Below are 18,130 nucleotides of genomic sequence, written 5' to 3'. Positions count from 1 at the left end.
TCTGCATGAGTAAGTGTGTGCGTGTTTGTGTGTGTGTGTGTGTGTGCGTGCCTGTGTGTGTGTGTGTAACAGGGGGGCAGGCAGACAGACAGCCTGGATTTGCATGTCCCACCCCAACTCCAGCCCAGCAACTCTGCACAAGGTGGTGGAGGTGGGGGCTGGACTGACTACTCTCTCTCTCTCCCTCTCTCTCGCACACACGCACACCCCCCCCCACACACACACACACATTTGTTTATGAAGCACTGGAAAACCACACTCGAGTGAGAGTTCCTCACCAGAAAATGACTTTGGTTGAAGTTGAAGTGACCTATTATTAGAGTAGCTCTTGAAAAGCACCAACTATTTTCTGTACTTGAATATGGAAAAAGTACTTTGTTTGCTAAGTGCACTTAGTTTTAAGTTAATGGAGGATGCTAAAGAAGGTCAAGAGGACAATAGGTTTACTCAACACTGAGCCTATAAATGCTTTTCGAGATAAAGCTGAACAAAAACCAAACAATATGTGGTTGATTTTATTGTTTTATTGTAGCCAAGATCTCGATTTTAAGATTTAGTTAAATTTTTTCTTCCACTAGAAAAAAAATAAGAGCCCCATTTCACTTTTCTGTCAGTAGGGGGCAGCATATTTAACTGCTGTTGTGATGAGAACGGTCAGGCTGTTTGTTCATTGGTATAAGTTGCATTGAATTGTATGAAAGGTGCTGTGTAAAACAAGTCTAAGTGAAATAATCCGTATTTATATTATTCTATCACTCATCTTTCACACCTATTCACACACTGCTGACACATGGGGTTAAGTTTCTTGCCCAAAGACACATTGGCATGTAGACCTTTGGAGCCAGGGATCGAACCCACAACCTTTTAGCTGAAAATTAACAAGATCGGTGCCATCCTATAGCACAGTGAATCTCATCTGATGAACCAGGGGCCACAATCAGTCAATCAATCAATCAAATTTTATTTGTATAGCTCACAGTTCACAAAACTGTCTCACAGGACTTCACAGGGTTGGTAACATCCATCTTCACAAACATCTATTTATCAAGTTGGACCATTTCTTGTGGCATCACCAGGTAAACATAGTGGAAAAGTGAAATAAAATACAATCAAAAGGGTTCCAGGTGGAACCTTTATAAAAAAAAGTTCTACCTGGAGCCGAAAAGGGTTCTCCTATGAGGACAAGCCGAAGAACCTTATATGGTTCTACTGAGCACTTTTTTTCTAAGAGTGAATTAACTGATAATGCTGACCCTCCACCTCCATGTCTGTGTATGAAGTCACATAAAATCAAGTAAGTAATCCTTAAAATCTTTTGATTAAACGTCAAGTGTGTGGTCCTGGAGGATGAGAAGCTGATGAGACTGGAGGGAATTGGAGGGATGAGAAGAACAGTGAATATGAACTCAACTGAAGAATCGGGGGCCATAGGACGTTCTTCTATCTCTTTTATTTTGTCTTCACAAACATCTATTTTGAACTGTGGAGGGCAGCATTACACCCTTTGCTTTCTGTCTCAACCTTAACCAAACAGATCCATGGGGGAAATTGTAATTTGTGAGAAATTTAAATGAGTTAGAAATGGATACTTTAGACAGCAAAAGCTCTGTCACACTTCTCTTGGTCTGTCCTATTTCTTTCATTCTCCAATAATCAAAACCTTTTTGTCTCTTTAATCCTTTAACAGTTTTCTTTTTTTTTTCCTGCTTCAAATTCTTTTCTTTTTCCATCTGCTCTGCATGGAGCAGCTGTGAATCAAAGCAAAGACCCGCTCCACTGCCGTGTGCGTGGCTGTGGTGGTTGCAGCCGACTAAAGCCCAATTTATACTCCTGCGTAAAGTGCTCTGCGTAGCTACGCAGAGTCCTCTGCGTCGACGCAGAACCTGTCGAAGAGCCTCTGCGTCGTCTCCGGGTGCACGGAATATTTTTTAAGTGTCCGTCACTCCGTCAAGGGACAACGGAGACGGCAAGAGCTGCGATTGGTCCTCAGGACATGCCGAGCTAAGCTGCTCTTTGCCGGCTCACAGTGAACACCGAGCGCTACAGAGGGCGGAGCTGATGATAAGTAGAGACCATAGGCTCAGACAATTACATTTACATTTAGGGCATTTAGCAGATGCTTTAGTCCAAAGTGACTTACAATCAGCAGACAGTATTGTCTGCCTTGAAAGCATTTCTACCCAGAGGACTTGGTCCACCACCCTATCTATTCCTTCAGATTATGTACTACTATATAAAAAGCATATTTATACATGTTAATTCATTGCTTTTTTTCCAGAATGCCACCAGCAAGAGCCGTGATACAGTGTGCAGGATGTGATTGATATCATCCAAACTGGAGAGAGTGAAGTTGAGATGGAACTCAATGACAATGATGAGAGTGATGAAGACTCAGATGAAGATGTCTGTCAACAAGTGGACAAAGTAAACCAACCACCCATGGACTGTCCAGCTGATCATTACGTGGACATCGAGCCAAAAACACACAAACACACCATGCAACGTGACAGGTGTCGCTGGCCTAAAAAAACATTTCATTAGTCCCAACACTGATTTTTCTGGTCTGGATATCTTCTTCAGTCAAAGAGAGCTCAGCAACACAGACAGTGACATCATGAAGCCTCTAAATGCTCAGAAGAGACCATTCAAGAGATGTACACACCTGCCATTGGATGTACACAAGGACATGAAGACAGGGAGAGGATGCTGCAATAAAGGATTCACCAACACACAATGCAGCAAGTGTGATGTTTACCTTTGCTTTTCAACTGTTTTTAGGACTTTCATGAACAATGAAAGTTTGTCATGAAAAGAAAAAAGGAATGAAAAAGTTGATAGAAAAAAACTAGAATTTTATCCTGTTTATGTATTTATTTATTTATTTATTTTTAATAAACGCTTTCATAAAAATATGACTGTGTGATTATTTTTAAATGTTATATACATTTATGGAGCTAAGTAAGCAATCAAACCTCCAAATGAACCCTTAGTTGTTGTGAATTGTTGTTCAGACAAAGTGAGTACAAAGACAGAAATTCTGCTACCACCAAAGCCCAACGTTGTAAAATTACAACGTTTCTCTAAAAACGTACATAAACATTTTTTTTCCAAAAACTCTTTGATTTCTGCATCTAAGGCCTCCTACAACAACATCTGAATCGTCAAATAATTTTTTTTTTAGGTTTTTCTTAATTTGGATTAAGACGCTGTTGCTGCTCACTCTTGGACACAATGGACCTCCTCCTCGCTTCACCACAGTCACTCATTAAAAAATCCCAGTCACAGCTTCAGTTGCAGTCCACACCCTGAATCACTGCACGATCAACATCGTTTCAACTTCTCTACTCGAGACAGAGATGATAGCATGGCTGAAAATCTCAAGAGTGATTTTCTAAGCTGAGAGGGGAGACTGGAAATCAGAGGCAGGTGTGTGAATAGGCTCCCTTTGTTTGCTGTGTCCTTCTCACCTGTGTGTGGACTATGCATCGTTTAACCCTCTCTATTCATGGGTCATTGTGAAAGAAAAGCACACAGTTTAACGGTCGGCAAACAGACACTTCACATAAGTGGAGGAGTGAGAGCTCAACAGATGTTGGCTCTTAACAAAATATTCTTCTGTGGTCAGTGAGTGAACTAGATGTGTTTATTTTAATCTTTTCATAATATTCTACAACATGTACCATAGTGTGGAATCCTGTTTTCGCTCGATACGTTCACACATCTTTAGCACATGAACTTTTCTTTCCCACTTATGGTTCATTCATCCCGTCACTTCAAACACTGTCACTACTTGAGAGAAGGAGCGAGACAGTGAAGAGGAAATGATTCTAAATCTGTGTCTATTCTGGCAGACGGTGCAACTCTGAAATACCATTATTCACAGAAATGACTGGCACAATTTAAACAGTGTCCAGATGCTGAATAAGGGGATAAGGGAATCTCTCCGTGTCATGTTGTTTAATGATCATTAAGGCTGTATAATGGAAGGATATTCACCTTGTAAACAAAACATGGAAAACATGTTTGTGTGGAGTCCTTGCTCTTCTGTATTCTGTATATTTTGTGTTAGACCTGTGGAGCTTTTGAGAGGTTTGAGTTATGATTTAAAGGTGAAGTAAGTAGTTTATAGTGACATCTAGAGGAGAGGCTGAAATTTACAACAAAGAACTGCTCCTCCCTTCCCTGAGCGCTACGGTATCCTCAGCTGGTCAAATGTCGTCCTCGTCGTCTTTCTCTGTGTCAGCAGATGAGGTTCATGAGGCGAGGGAGAGGGCGAGCTACCGCGGCCGTAGCAGACGAAGCGGAGAGAGTGGAGGCGGGACTTCCACTACAAGTAAAGCGACGGTTGATTTGTTCTCTCGCGTTTGTCTATACAGGCTCCGGTAGAAACATGGCGTCTCGCTGCTAACAGTGGCAATGCAACAGCGGCCCGTGACCATATTATTTTACATGACTTTTTGAAACACTACGAAAATGAAACAAAAAATATTATACAGCGACTAGACAATGCAGGAGCACATAATATGTATAAAAAAGTAGATTTTGGGTTATATAAACCCATAAATACTCCACAGTGTCCCTGTAACTGAACTAAGACCATTTCCACTGGCGATCGAAGCTGCATAAGTCTGAGTTTGCTCCATTCCATTTATTTTCCTTTTCTTTTTTTCATTTTCCTGTGTTTTATGTCAAATTGTGGGTCATTCCTCCAATATTGGACCTAATATATTTTATTCTACCCATGACGGATACGATATCGTAAGTCAGACATCTGAAAAGAAAGTATCCACAGTCTCTTGAGCATTATTATGATACATTATACTGAAATCAAATTAGTGACAATAAACGATAATATTGTGTGTATTTTTCTGAGGGAAGTCTGTAGACAAATAGCTGCTCGATGTGTTATTTACTTTACTTTAAGTACTTTAAGTTTACTTTTACATTTTCATTTGTATGTAAAAACATTGTTATAGCATTTTAGTTTTACACAATTATTGCATTTCCGTGTTGTAGTTGTTCGATTGCAGAATCTATTTAAGAATTTATGTATAAAAATAACTGGGCCTGAAATTCTGAGCTTCCCTTGTTTCAAAGACCAGCAACCGCCATTTGGGTTGAGTAAGACTCAGGTTTTTCTTTTTCCTCTTTTCCACCATGTTTACATATACTGCATCTCCATCTCACAACAGAAAAAAGGTGTCGGCAAACATGCTTGTTGTATTTCTCTAGTGGCGTCTAATAACTTAAAATGGAAGCAACAGACAGCTTCTCTTTCTTTATCTTAAGTCATGTTGTGGTGTGTTTCCACCAGCTCGACTCGCCACGGCACGGTTAAGTTGTGTTTCCACTAGCACCTGGTACCAGGTTCTTTTTTGAGTACCTGCTCTGGCGAGGTTCCAAGCGCGTTGAGTAGGTACTATGGGTGATGTCATCAGACTGCCAGTCACTGATTGGTCAGAGTGCTGTCACAGGAAGAGACGTCCGACACAAGAATCAAGTCGACCTTGTGGGTTAATCTCTAACAATTACCAAGGAAATGGTTTACGATCTCAATATTTAACAAGAGGATTCTGGTGTATTTACTGAACAAATAGTTTTAATTAACTGATTCTAATGATTCAGTGACACTGAAAACAACTGGTTTACAAGTCACTAGTCACTAGTTCGTGCACTCGTGCAGTGATGAGTTCTCCCACGTTCAGCAGGTCCTTTTTTTGTAGTGGAAACGCAACCTAAACCGTGCCGTGTAGAGGCGAGGCGAGCCGGGACTATAATGGAAAAGGGCCTTTGGATATACAAAAGGTGTTACATCGGTTCTCTGTCGTCCTTGTATTAAGACCACCACTTGTGCACCAGGCAATTGGCTCACCATCCAGGTTGACCCAGGCTAGCTGTTACTTGACGCTGACAAAGACGCACTGAATTATGAACTGATTGTGAGTCACAAAGCGTTTTGTCCATACACTAACTTCTTGGATAAATCCATGTGACTTTGACTCTCACAAACTCACTCAATAACATCGTTTTTCTATGGCAAATCTCAACTCTGGTACACACGGTTCACTGTAAAAACAATTCCCAGAATTTAACCCGTGACCCTAGTGAAGGTCATGACCCCCTGCGTACAGTCCTGCAGTGATAAGAGAGAAAGTTAATGAATCCACTTTGGTGCAACAGGACACCACTCATTGAGTTCAATTATCTTCACCCCTTCATGAACCATCTCCACTGTTTGCTGTCAGTCTTCTCTTCATGACCCACTTATATTAGATTTTAACACCGGGCCACAGACATGATGATGTTGTGGGAGAAGCAGAGAAAATTGGTGGATTCCAGTACAGTGACATCATTTACTTAGCGATGCAGACACTTGATCCTTTTCTAACAGTAGTGACCTGGGACGTGGCCCAAACTTCATAAAGCAATGCAGACAAGGAAGGTAGGTTGTCTCTTATTTTCTGTTCCCAAGGCAGTTAGAGAGCATGTAGAAAAATAAATACAGATAAGGAATGAATAATCAATACGTGGTGCATAAAAATAAAGCTTTGTGTGTTCATTTCTAGGTGAATTGACCCTCCCTCGTTTTCGCCGTAAAACCTGCTCGTTAACATGTGACGAAAATGCAGCCTCCATCTACAACAGTTCAACAAGGACAGTGATAAATTACCCTCCTGTGTGGCCACCGGCACTCAAACCAAAGGGAGGGAAGTATTCTGTAAGATTTCACATGGACTTGCCAACAAAAAAAATATTCTTGAGACAGTGCGGAAACTGGCTGCCACGTGTCAACGTGTGTGAACCAAACTTAAAATAAGGGGGAACTTGATTCTAGCTCGCAAAGTATAAACTCCTTTACTGTGGAATGTGTGTTTCTTTTCTAAGTGTGGGTCTTTTCCAAACAATGCAAGCAAAGGCCAACCATTGTTTGTGGAGCCGTTAAAGGTTCTCAAATAGAGGGGGGGGCAAACAACAAACCAAAGATTTTCACAGGGGCAAAGGGCCCCTTCCTATGATGGAAACACTACTGTTTCTTTTTCCACAATAGGACCAGGAAGATATGAACTCATAACGATTTAGGTGTGGTAATGGAATGGCATTTTATTAGCATACACATGAAGGCATATAACACTCACTTGTTCCATTATCTCATTGCAGCAGTGTTTATAAGAGCAAAAGTGGCTTCTTTTCTTTGTATTTTCAGTCATACTCCAAACTGTTTTCAGCTTCTTTTTGGTAACAAACTTTTTATTTATTATTAAACAGTGGCATTTACCAGGAAATATTATATACCAGACCACTGTTTTAAAGGCACTTTACAAGACTAGTGCAGAAACAAACAAAAAGAAAATGATAAAGAATAATGAAAACAAAATAAATAATTTAAATTACAAAGCCTTTAGTTTATAAACACCACTCCATTGAGAACACTACTTGAGAGGCTTAATCATCATTATGTGAATGAATGTATGTGTATGAATCTAATTGACTGAGTTAAACAAAAAGACCTTGTGGCATTGTGACTGGTTAGATGTTCACCCCCTCGCAGGCAAATAAAATCATGTTGCAGAAGCTTAAGCTTGTTGTAAAAGCTTACAAACAGGTCTTAAACATTACTCATATGCAAGTTAATCACACGAAAAATAAAAAAAATGTTCTGTGCAAATGCTTTAAAGCTGCTGAGGTTAACATGTGTGTTAAATAGCTCTATGTTCTGACAGAGGTTGCTTAATTACAAGGGTCTCTCAGTCTCAGTCTTTTCCAGTATTCCTCAACACTTCATCCAGTCAGTATTCAGACCCCTCTAGTGACAATTTTTCAAAAAATAAATTCTGATGTAAACTGGTGCCAAAATCCAGAATTGTGACACCTTCAGGCATTTTTGGCGCGTTTCCACCGGCTCGCCTCGCCACGACATAGCTGGGCACGAAAAAACTCCAAAAAAATACCTACTCAACATTGCTACTGTGACGTATTAAATACGAGACACGCACAAACAATGGACGTGGAGGCAATCTTGTACCTGCTGCTCGGTCTGTGGCTTTTGTTCACACACAGAAGAGAAGATCGCCAGAAACGGCTACAAAAGGCGTACAGAAAAGTTTGGGAAGCCATACAACAACATGAAACCAAGATGAGATGTTGTGAGACGCTAAGAGATGACGAATGAGGGTAAGCTAATGGTTGCTATCGCTAACCAGCTCATAAACAAGTGTACAGCGTTGTAATGACTGAAAGTAGCTCCCGCAAACCATGGGTCTGGGCAGTCAACCGCACCACAGAATGGAACCTGTGGTGGCAGTAGCACAGGGTGTAGAGGAGGGTTCTACTAAATATTGGGACATCGACACAATTCTCTTCTTTTTGGCTCTATATACCACTACAATGGATTTGAAATGAAACAAACAAGATGTGTTTAACTGCACACGTTCAGCTTTAATTTGAGGCTATTTACATCCAAATCAAGTGAACAGTGTAGGAATTACAACATTTTCTATATGTGCCTCCCACTTTTTAGGGGACCAAAAGTAATAAGACAAACATTCATAAATCAAACTTTCATTGTTTAATACTTGGTTGCAAATCCTTTACAGTCAATTACAGCCTGAAGTCTTGACCCCAGTGTCTGGTGACACTGGGGTTTCATCCCTGGTGATGCTCTGTGAGGCCTCTACTGACACGGTCTTCAGTTTCTGCTTGTTCTTGGGGCATTTTCCCTTCAGTTTGGTCTTCAGCAAGTGAAATGCATGCTCATTCAGATTCAGGTCAGGTGATTGACTTGGCCATTGCATGACATTCCACTTATTTGCCTTAAAAACTCTTTGGTTGCTCTTGCAGTATGCTTTGGGTCATTGTCCATCAGCACTGCGAAGCGCCGTCCAATGAGTTCTGAAACATTTGGCTGAATATGAGCAGATAATTTAGCTCGAAACTCTTCAGAATTCATCCTGCTGCTTTTGTCAGCAGTTACATCATCAATAATCTCTTACTGTCATGTCACTCCTGGAATCAACTCCAGAACTTTTACCTGCTTAATTGAAAATGACATAATGAGGGAATAGCCCACACCTGTCCATTGTTGGGCCCAGCCATTGTCATCTGTTGAGGCCTACTGGAAGTCATAAAGCCTGGTGAAAAGTTTGGGGTCATAAAAGGCCTCATGGTTGAGAACAAAGGAGCAGACCACCCCACCAGGGGTCCAGTCTGTGAGGGACCCCCTCCCCACTAGCCGGGGCGGCAGATGACGTCCACGGCAGGCAGCCGTTCACCCACAAAACTATGCGAACCCCCAGAGTTCGATCTCTTCACCATAGCTCTCAGCGAGAGAGGACATATGTGTTTAAGAAGAGGAAAACATCAAAGAACTCCATTCTTGCTGGCCAAGCTGTGAAGGTTCTTTCTTTGTTCACCCCTACCCCATTTTTGGTTTTTGTTTTTGTTTTTGATCCAAGGACCCCGTGAATAACCCCCTGCGAGTTATTCCCGTTATTCCGGCAGAAGAGGAGACCGTGAGCAGCACCAGAGCCGCGCAACGAGACACCCGCTCCCGTTCTCTGATACCGGTATACTGACCGAAGAACAGATTGAACCACAGATTTAACCACGCGTAACACAGCTCTAGATGCGCCCTCTCATCTCTCCCATTCCGGCAGAACCAACGCGCAACGCGATCCACAGACCCCTTCCTTACTCGTTGTAAGGCAACTCATAGTAAGCGATTGTGTCTGGGCAAAATAGCTATTCAGAGCTTATTATAAACACGGGAGTGCACCCCGGAGTTTCATTGTGTTCTTATTGTGGATGTACTTTTTATTTTCTTTCATTGTCACCGTGTGTGTCTCACACACGGCTGTAACTTGTGTAGAATAATACCTGTGAACTAAGCTAGCGGACCGTTTAGCGGAAGTGACGCCGTCCGCCCAGCTGATATTGTAATTATTCTTTATGCCTTTCGCTCCGCGCGCAGCGCCAGCGGCGATCGTAATAGAAGCTTAATTTGACCGGTAAGAAGACAGGCTCACGAGAAACTCTCGCTAATCTGTGTGGACGAATCCGGTTACTATTTCTCCTCACGTGTCCCCTTTTGTACTATGATTTGTCCTCGTGTTTTGCGAACCTGTGTCCTCAACACAGTCGCGATCACTCATTGAGAGGAAACTTCCGTGATCTGTAAGAACCACAGTTTAAGTCGGACAAGCCGAATAAACTGTGTGATTACAGAAGTTTTCTGATCAGACTCGTTCCTTTGTCTATTTCACTTCTTGCCGCCATTTCCCTTTAAATTTTCCACGTCACTGCTGACTTCATTTCCTCCTTCAACTCTCCTCTTTTACTCAGCGCTTCCGCTGGTGAAAGACGGAAGAGCGGAGTGAAGAAATCAGAGCACGAGCGCCATCTCGCGTCGCCTCACGGTAACAGCGAGTGACGCCATTTCACGACGTAACTTTTGGTAACCCGGAAGTGGGAGGCGCGTCGCCGTGACAACCGTCACGTCAGAGACCCCTCCTTCTTTTACCTTTTGGCTTTGTTTGTTGCTTCCTGTTTTACTTTGGCTTTGTTTTGTTCACTTCCTGTTACCTGCTGCCAAAGTGACACGCCCCCTTTTCACACACTCACACACACACACACACACACACACACACACACACACACACACACACACACACACACACACACACACACACACACACACACACACACACACACACACACATTCCTGCACTCAGATCCATACCCCTTTTTATTTTACTTTACTTTCTTTCTTTTATATTGGAACGTTTTTACCAGCAGTTATTTTAGATTAAGGGATTGATGTTTGTTGCTGTTATTGATTAATTTTAATGCTTTAATAAATGTTGAACCTTTACTTTAAAAGTACCGTTTCTGTCTTTTGTGCTTGCTTGTTTGTAACAAAGGGTAATTGAAAGAAGCCAGTGTACGATCTCACACCTTCTTTGTTATTTATTAATTAATATTAATATACTTATTATTAATTAGTTATAACTGATAGTCAAGAGACACTTGAAGGTTGTAAAGTGACAGTTTCTCTGTCATTCTCCTCACGCTAAGAGGAGTGGTGCCCCGTTTTTAAGAAATTAATAACAAAATTAATTATTAAAAATAATTAATCATTTGTGTTAATATTTTCCCACCAATTACTAAGTTGAATCACAACACCATGAAATAGCTTTTCAGTCAATTATACCACTACTTTTGGTCCCCTAAATGCTGGGAAGTACATATAGAAAGTGTTGTAATTCCTACACCATTCACTTGTGGAATACCCTCAAATTAAAGCTGAGAGTGTGCAGTTAAAGCACATCTTGTACGTTTCATTTCAAGTCCATTATAGTGGTGTATAGAGCCAAAGAGAATTGATCTCCCAATATTTATGGACCTGACTGTACGTGAGGGTCTGATGTGTCACTTGTGAAATTGTAAAATGCTTTATTGTTGTACTGTTTTTCACTGAATTTTGATTAAAAGATAGTACTTTCTGCAGAAATGTCTCCTGTTGTCTGTATACATTTTATTTGTAAAGAGTGCCACAATAGAATGCTATGTCTGGTTATTCAAGTGATTCAGTAATTCAGAACACCACAGATGCATATTATTGTTTAACCGTTAACTCATCCTACCCGTGTAGATGAAAAAGAAATGGGCAAGATGCAGTCCCATAAGTCATATTGTTGTTTATTAAAACACGTAAAAGCAACATGTTACACGGTAGTACGTCTAATTGGCATGTACAAATCTGGTTTCTTTTACATGTTTATGTAATGTTTTGTTGTAGGTTGAGCACGTAGTAGCGGACATTGCTAACTAGCTAGCCAGCTATGTTTTCTTGTGTAAACAGACGGACACAGATTGGCGACTAGATATGGGTACCATGAGAATGGCTAGGCTATGACATTAGTGTGCTTAGTCTGCTTCATTTTGGCAAACATTGGCAGAAGTGTGGCAATGACATGACAACACTGCACTGCAGCTTGTATTTTTTGCAGTCGCAGTTCTTCCTTTAACACTGTGTGGTACAACGACATGTAACAAGATTGATAATAACCTGAGGCACAAGGGAAGTGAGAACTGGCAAAAGAGCATCTTTCTCAATTCGCCAACCCATAGTTTCTGGAGGCAGTGCAGGTCTTTGTTGATTTGCTTCGAGCCATACAGCTGCCTGGCAGTGTGCCCTGTTGATATGAAATGATAATGCATCATGGCTTGGGGGCAATCTCTCCAAAAGAAACAGCCTGAGCAAATGGAGAGTCCCTGGCACTGTTTGATGACCAGCTTTGAAAACTTTGCAAATGAAGGCTTCCACATCAGCACAGGTGGTACTGCTTAGATCACCTCTGGCAAGTTCTTTCAGAAGACTATGGTGCTCAATGAAAACTAAGAAACAGGATTTGAGTGTCCTGCCAAGAAAGAATTAGTGTTGCATACTGTGATAGCATTAAAGGCAGGCAGGGTACCGAGCAGAGCTTCTCCAAGCTTTGCGGCAACTGCGTGAATTGGGATGAATTTCTGCTTCCTCGAGGTGCCTGCCTTCAACCATACTTTATCACAGTTGATGCTGGCAAAATGGACCAAAAGGAGAACCAAGACATCTGTGTCTCTTGAAGACACAACAATGGCAGAGGCCTGGGTTTTGGTGCAATGGAGCACCATCCTGGTGTCTGCCTCTTCATGCCTAGCCTCAAGCTCTTCTATATTAACCTCAGATGTTGAAGCTTCCACTCTGCTCTTCATCAGTGAAGCCACCAGCAACAGTTTTGTTTTGTGGAGCCTGAAGCAACAACTGGTGAGAGAGAAATCTAGCAAGGTCTGCCTTGTTTGTCTCCAAGCCTCAGAGGCAGTGAGAATCCTCGGAAGGAATTTTCTCTCCGCACAGACAACCTTTTTTGAAGTCTTTGACTGTTTCTCCTCGACTTCAAATAGAGACGAGAATGTGAGATACGTGTTTTTTTCCAGAGGTTCTGAAAAAGCAACTTTTCTTTTTCCATGTTCATCAGCGACAAGTCTTTCTTGAGCAAATTACACAAGCTGATCATGCAATTTGTTCAAGATATTGTCTTCATCCTTTAGGACTACCTTCTGTCTGGCAAGATTGTTCTCATTGCGTGTGAAAGAGTCACCTTGTCCCATTCCATAGACTCATTTTGTCTCACTGCCTGGATGGGATCTCAGATTGTAGGACAGAGTCCATCTACTCAGTGCTGATGTTGTTTTTGATATGCCACCTCCCTTCTTCCCAATTCCATTTAGCCACTTTTGGCTCTGATCTGGAGACACCTGGTTGAACAGGCACTCTGACCACTTTACCACAAAGTTGTTGTTCAAATGTTCAAATGTTCAAACTCTGCTTCCACTTCAGCTGGGTGATTGTGCATCTCGCTGAAGTAAACTGTTAACTTAATTCATCATTTTAGTTCATTTGATTGGCTCTGAAGCTGAGAAAGCTTCAGAGAAAGGTTTAGGTGGGAGGTGTGACGCTTACGGCCACAAAGTTCAATGACCTCTAGAGGTCACCAGAGGTCAGCTAGAGATTGTCATATTGCAGATTTGAATTCAGCACACCCAAATTGACAAAATAAGACTGGTTGCCAACTTTGTTTCAAAAATGCCTCGGGCTTTTTAAAAAAGCACTTCTTTCAATTTTGGTACTAGTCTTATGTTACTGGAGACTTTTGGAGACTCTGGTGTGAAATAAAATATCGTTTTGATTTTCCATTCCAAAGGTTGCCCAGTCCTCTCAGTCAGTAGGAGTAGGAGATGTCCACCACTCTGCATCCACACTGCAAATCATGATCAATCAATCATGCACGTAACTCCGTCAGGGTGTCTCTTTTGGGTCACTTTTTTAGGTCCCAAGCCCGGATAAGGAGGAGGAAAAAGGAAATGACAGAGGAAAGTAGTAATTTGTAGTTCTAAACATTTATTTATGGTGGTTTTTTTTTTAATTCACTTATTGTCTCTCCCACAACATTATTCTTGTCTCTTACAGCATCCATGACAATTACATAGGCAAATTAGGGGATGACATCTAATAACTCCACTGGCTACCTGTGAGTTTTAGAATTGATTTAAAACTTTTAATGTTTGTTTTTCAAGCCCTTAATGTTCTCGCCCTGGCCTATTTAACAGAAATTTTAACTGTTCGCAAGCATGGTAGAGATTTAAGGTCATCTAACCAGCTTTTGCTTGACGTCTAGATATAAACAGTGGGGTGACCGAGCCTTTTCAGTGCCCCCAGAATCTGGAATAAGCTCCTCCCCTGAGATTCACGCTACCACTGACCTGGGCCTTTTGAAATCCACAAACTTAAACTTAAAATTATTATTATATTATTCAAAATGGCGTTTAATACCCAGTCGTGTAGTGACAGTTTTTATTATTTTTACTTTTAGTTCCCTTTATATACTGTGTGTTTTTAATTGGTATTTCCATGCTTGATTTATGTTTCATGAATTTGTTCTTAATATCTGCTTTTAATGCTGTGTGTCTGTCATGCTTTTATTTTGTAAAGCTCTTTGGTCAACTGTGGGTTGTTGTAAAGGGCCACCGTACAATAGAAATAAAATATATTATATTACATTTAGCCAGAAGAGGCAAATGGCTCAGCAGTTAAATGCAGTGTAGACCACTGCAGATGTATTACTCTGTATTGCTGTAATTGTATGCACTGCAAAAACAGCCCTACTAGAAATTAGCCAAATATTACTTAATACTTACATTGGTAAATTCAATAATATTTAACAAATATATTTACATTTTCTTGTTGAAAAATAATCTGCCTTTGAGGAATAGTTTGTAAATCTGCATACTGTCAGACTTTATTTTGCCTTAAATTAGGAAAAAGGGCTTAAAAACAAGACTAAACTGTGAAAAACTTGAGAGTTTAACTTATCACGTGCATGTAAGCAAATAATTAGACTTCCTCCTATTTGTACACACACACACACACTCATACAGTATAGTAAACACATGAGGAACAGAAGCACTTGGGATTTAATAGAAACTACCATTTTAGCTTGCTACTGGTAATTATAGCCGAAAGTAATTCAGTTTTCTGAAAATTTTAAATTTTTTCTTGAACAAACAAGATAATTTTTTAATTTAAGAAAAAAAAAAGTTTATATGTTATCACCACACACTGACATAGTTTATCCAACATTGCCTTTAAATGGATGTAATATGAATATATGAAGCAGCAGTGAGCTCTAACTATGGCTCTACATGGAGTCTGTGTGATTTATGGGTTATAGTCGTATGAACCATGAGCTCATTCCAGCCAGCAAAATCCATACTCTGTCCAGTGTGGTTGGTGCACTGCAAAATTACATTGGATCTGTAATCAATGCATGCACACACACACGCACGCACACACACACACACACACACACACACACACACACACACACACACACACACACACACACACACACACACACACACACACACACACACACACACACACACACACACACACACACACACACACACACACACACACACACACACTTTTTGGCTGTACTCTCCCTCCTGTGGGTACGGTAGTCTGCATCCATCTACTCAACATCTGGTTTACATCATGATCAGACCACCACCACCACCACCACATGGATGTACACACACATGTACATGCACGCACGCACGCACACACACACACACACACACACACACACACACACACACACACACACACAAACACACACACACACACACACACACACACACACACACACACACACACACACACACACACACACCAGCAACTTCATGTTGGACACAGAAGAGCAGACACGTGTGAAGAGCGTCTGCTCAGTGTTTTCATGCAGAATGGCTGCATGCAAACACTGAGCACTTTAACTGCTAGGCTTTTTGTTTTATTGTAAAATGCTGCAGAGCTGGTTGGGGCGGGGGTGGTCGATAGAAAAATATGAGGTGTGCTGAGTCGAACACACACACGCACACTCACTCACAATGAGCCCCTTGTTTCCTCCACAATGTGTTCTCAGTTGCAAAGCAATTAGAGACTAGTTTACTGGCCAGGACTGCTCTTTTCTCTGACTGTGACGCAATTGCTCCACATTTGTCCAGCTGAAGGCTGAGTGATGGGGGCATGAGCACAGAGGGGCACAGCACATGCACACACACAGACATACATATGTCATTTAAGCTTAGCCAGAGTTGGCAGAGAGAAAACAAGCTACATTACTGGGAGCACAAGGGATTCCCTGTACATGGCGCGCACCTCGCCAAGCTTACAATAACAAGACGCTTCAAAGAGTGACAGAAACTGCGCAATGATGTCAAAGTCATTATCGCTATCGTAACTGAACACAGGTCTGTGTTAAGCTTTAAATGGTAACTAAAGCCCCTCTTCTGAAGCTAACGCCGCCCAATGCAATGATTTTGAAGGAGGGAGGTGGAGTGTGGCGCAGTACAGTGGGTGTGGTCTGGTAGTAAAATCTGACTCTGAGGCCCCCTTTTCACCTGGCGCTAAAATGCATTTTCTGTGAGTGGATTGCAATCGGATAGCACCTGACCACTAATAAGTGGATGGTAAACCACTTTGGGAGGTGGTTGGTTGCATCTCCAGTGCATCTCCACTCCACCCACAACAACTATGCAAGTGGAAATAGTGGTGGCTCTGAGAACGACCAATGTAACGGTAAAAATGTTGGCTTTTCCACTTGTAGAGGCGACTTCTTCCCTTGCTTTGAAAACCAGAAGAGAGTCCGTACAATAGCGCGACTTCACATGTGACTAACGCTGTTGTTGATATAACGGGTTGTAGTAGCATTTTCCATTTTTCTTCTTCTGTCTGGCTACTACTTGTGGCTGAGTGGATTTTAGTTTTGACTCATGTGAAATGATGAGTAGTAGTGGTAATTCCAGTTCGGTCCCTTCTGACCATTTTATTGTTTCACAGATGTTTAGTTGTCACAAAATAAACTGGTAAAGCAAAATAAAAGAACAAAATAAAATATTAAGCACTTTCTATTAAAGTCTCTTATGCACGGCTGTATGGCAGCCCATCGTCACTGCAACATGGTCAAAAAACTGTATGCTCTCCCAGCCACGCCCAGCTGCTCTGGCCTCCACCTCTCAAGGTCTTCCACCTGGGCTCCACCTCCAGCAGCCTCCTCTGTCATCCTGTAGGTGGGGACAGATAGACCTATGCCCATGCAGTCCATACGACTCACTCAATCAACGCTTATGTAAACATGCAAAACATATTTCCACACGTGCATACACTTACTCAGACTAATGACAAAGAAAGAAATATAAGAGTCAACATAAACTTAATTTGGCTCCTACAGGGGTAGATGACTGGGATCTGATAATGATCAGATCTTGATGGAAGTGCTATCCGATCACAGAAAACGCATTCTTATGGCCCCGGCACGGGACGGCACGGTTTTTGGTTGGTTTTCCACCACAAAAAAACGTGGGCGGAGTCATCACTGCACGGCTGCATGAAACTGCGGTGATTTTGTTTTTCACGTGAGAATTAGAATCAGGCCACACCATTCGCATCATTCGCACTGCAAGATAGTTTATTTGCGTGCATTCATGTCTATCGCAAGAGTGGCGACAGACACTTATTTGCTGACTTCTATTCAAATTCCTTTTCTATCTCATGTCTTTTATACCTGTTCACACGCTGCCTGCACAGCTGTCAGGAGAAATGTGGATTGCATTAATGGCATTAATCTTAATTTTAAAGCAAAGGTACTGATTAATTAGTTTAGAATGCTGAGTCAGCATAGGAAGGGAGTGGAATTAAGGGAGGATCAAAGCCAGGGATACAGGCGCACAGTAACGGCATCCAACATTCCCAAACTTAATTTTCTAGGGAATGGCCGCAAACCAAAACAAATCTTTGAGATTGAGTGTATAACAAGGCTAAACAGTTTTGGATCTCAGTCAGCCATGATCCACAGCTCAGACTGGTGTGCGTTTGCCGTACAGAGAAACGACCACAACAAGCCAACGTGTCTTATCACTGCTCTGCAGAGTGTGTGAAGGGGCATAACGTTTTCCATGTGTATACAACATGGTCTTTAGCATATTTATCCTCTCTTTTCTGAAACCACTCCAACAGCAAAATAGACACATATGA

The sequence above is a fragment of the Microchirus variegatus genome, assembly GCF_963457635.1.
Source record: "Microchirus variegatus genome assembly, chromosome: 9".
Lineage (NCBI taxonomy): Eukaryota > Metazoa > Chordata > Actinopteri > Pleuronectiformes > Soleidae > Microchirus > Microchirus variegatus.
The sequence above is the reverse complement of the archived record's forward strand: the minus strand, read 5'-3'. Positions refer to the sequence as shown.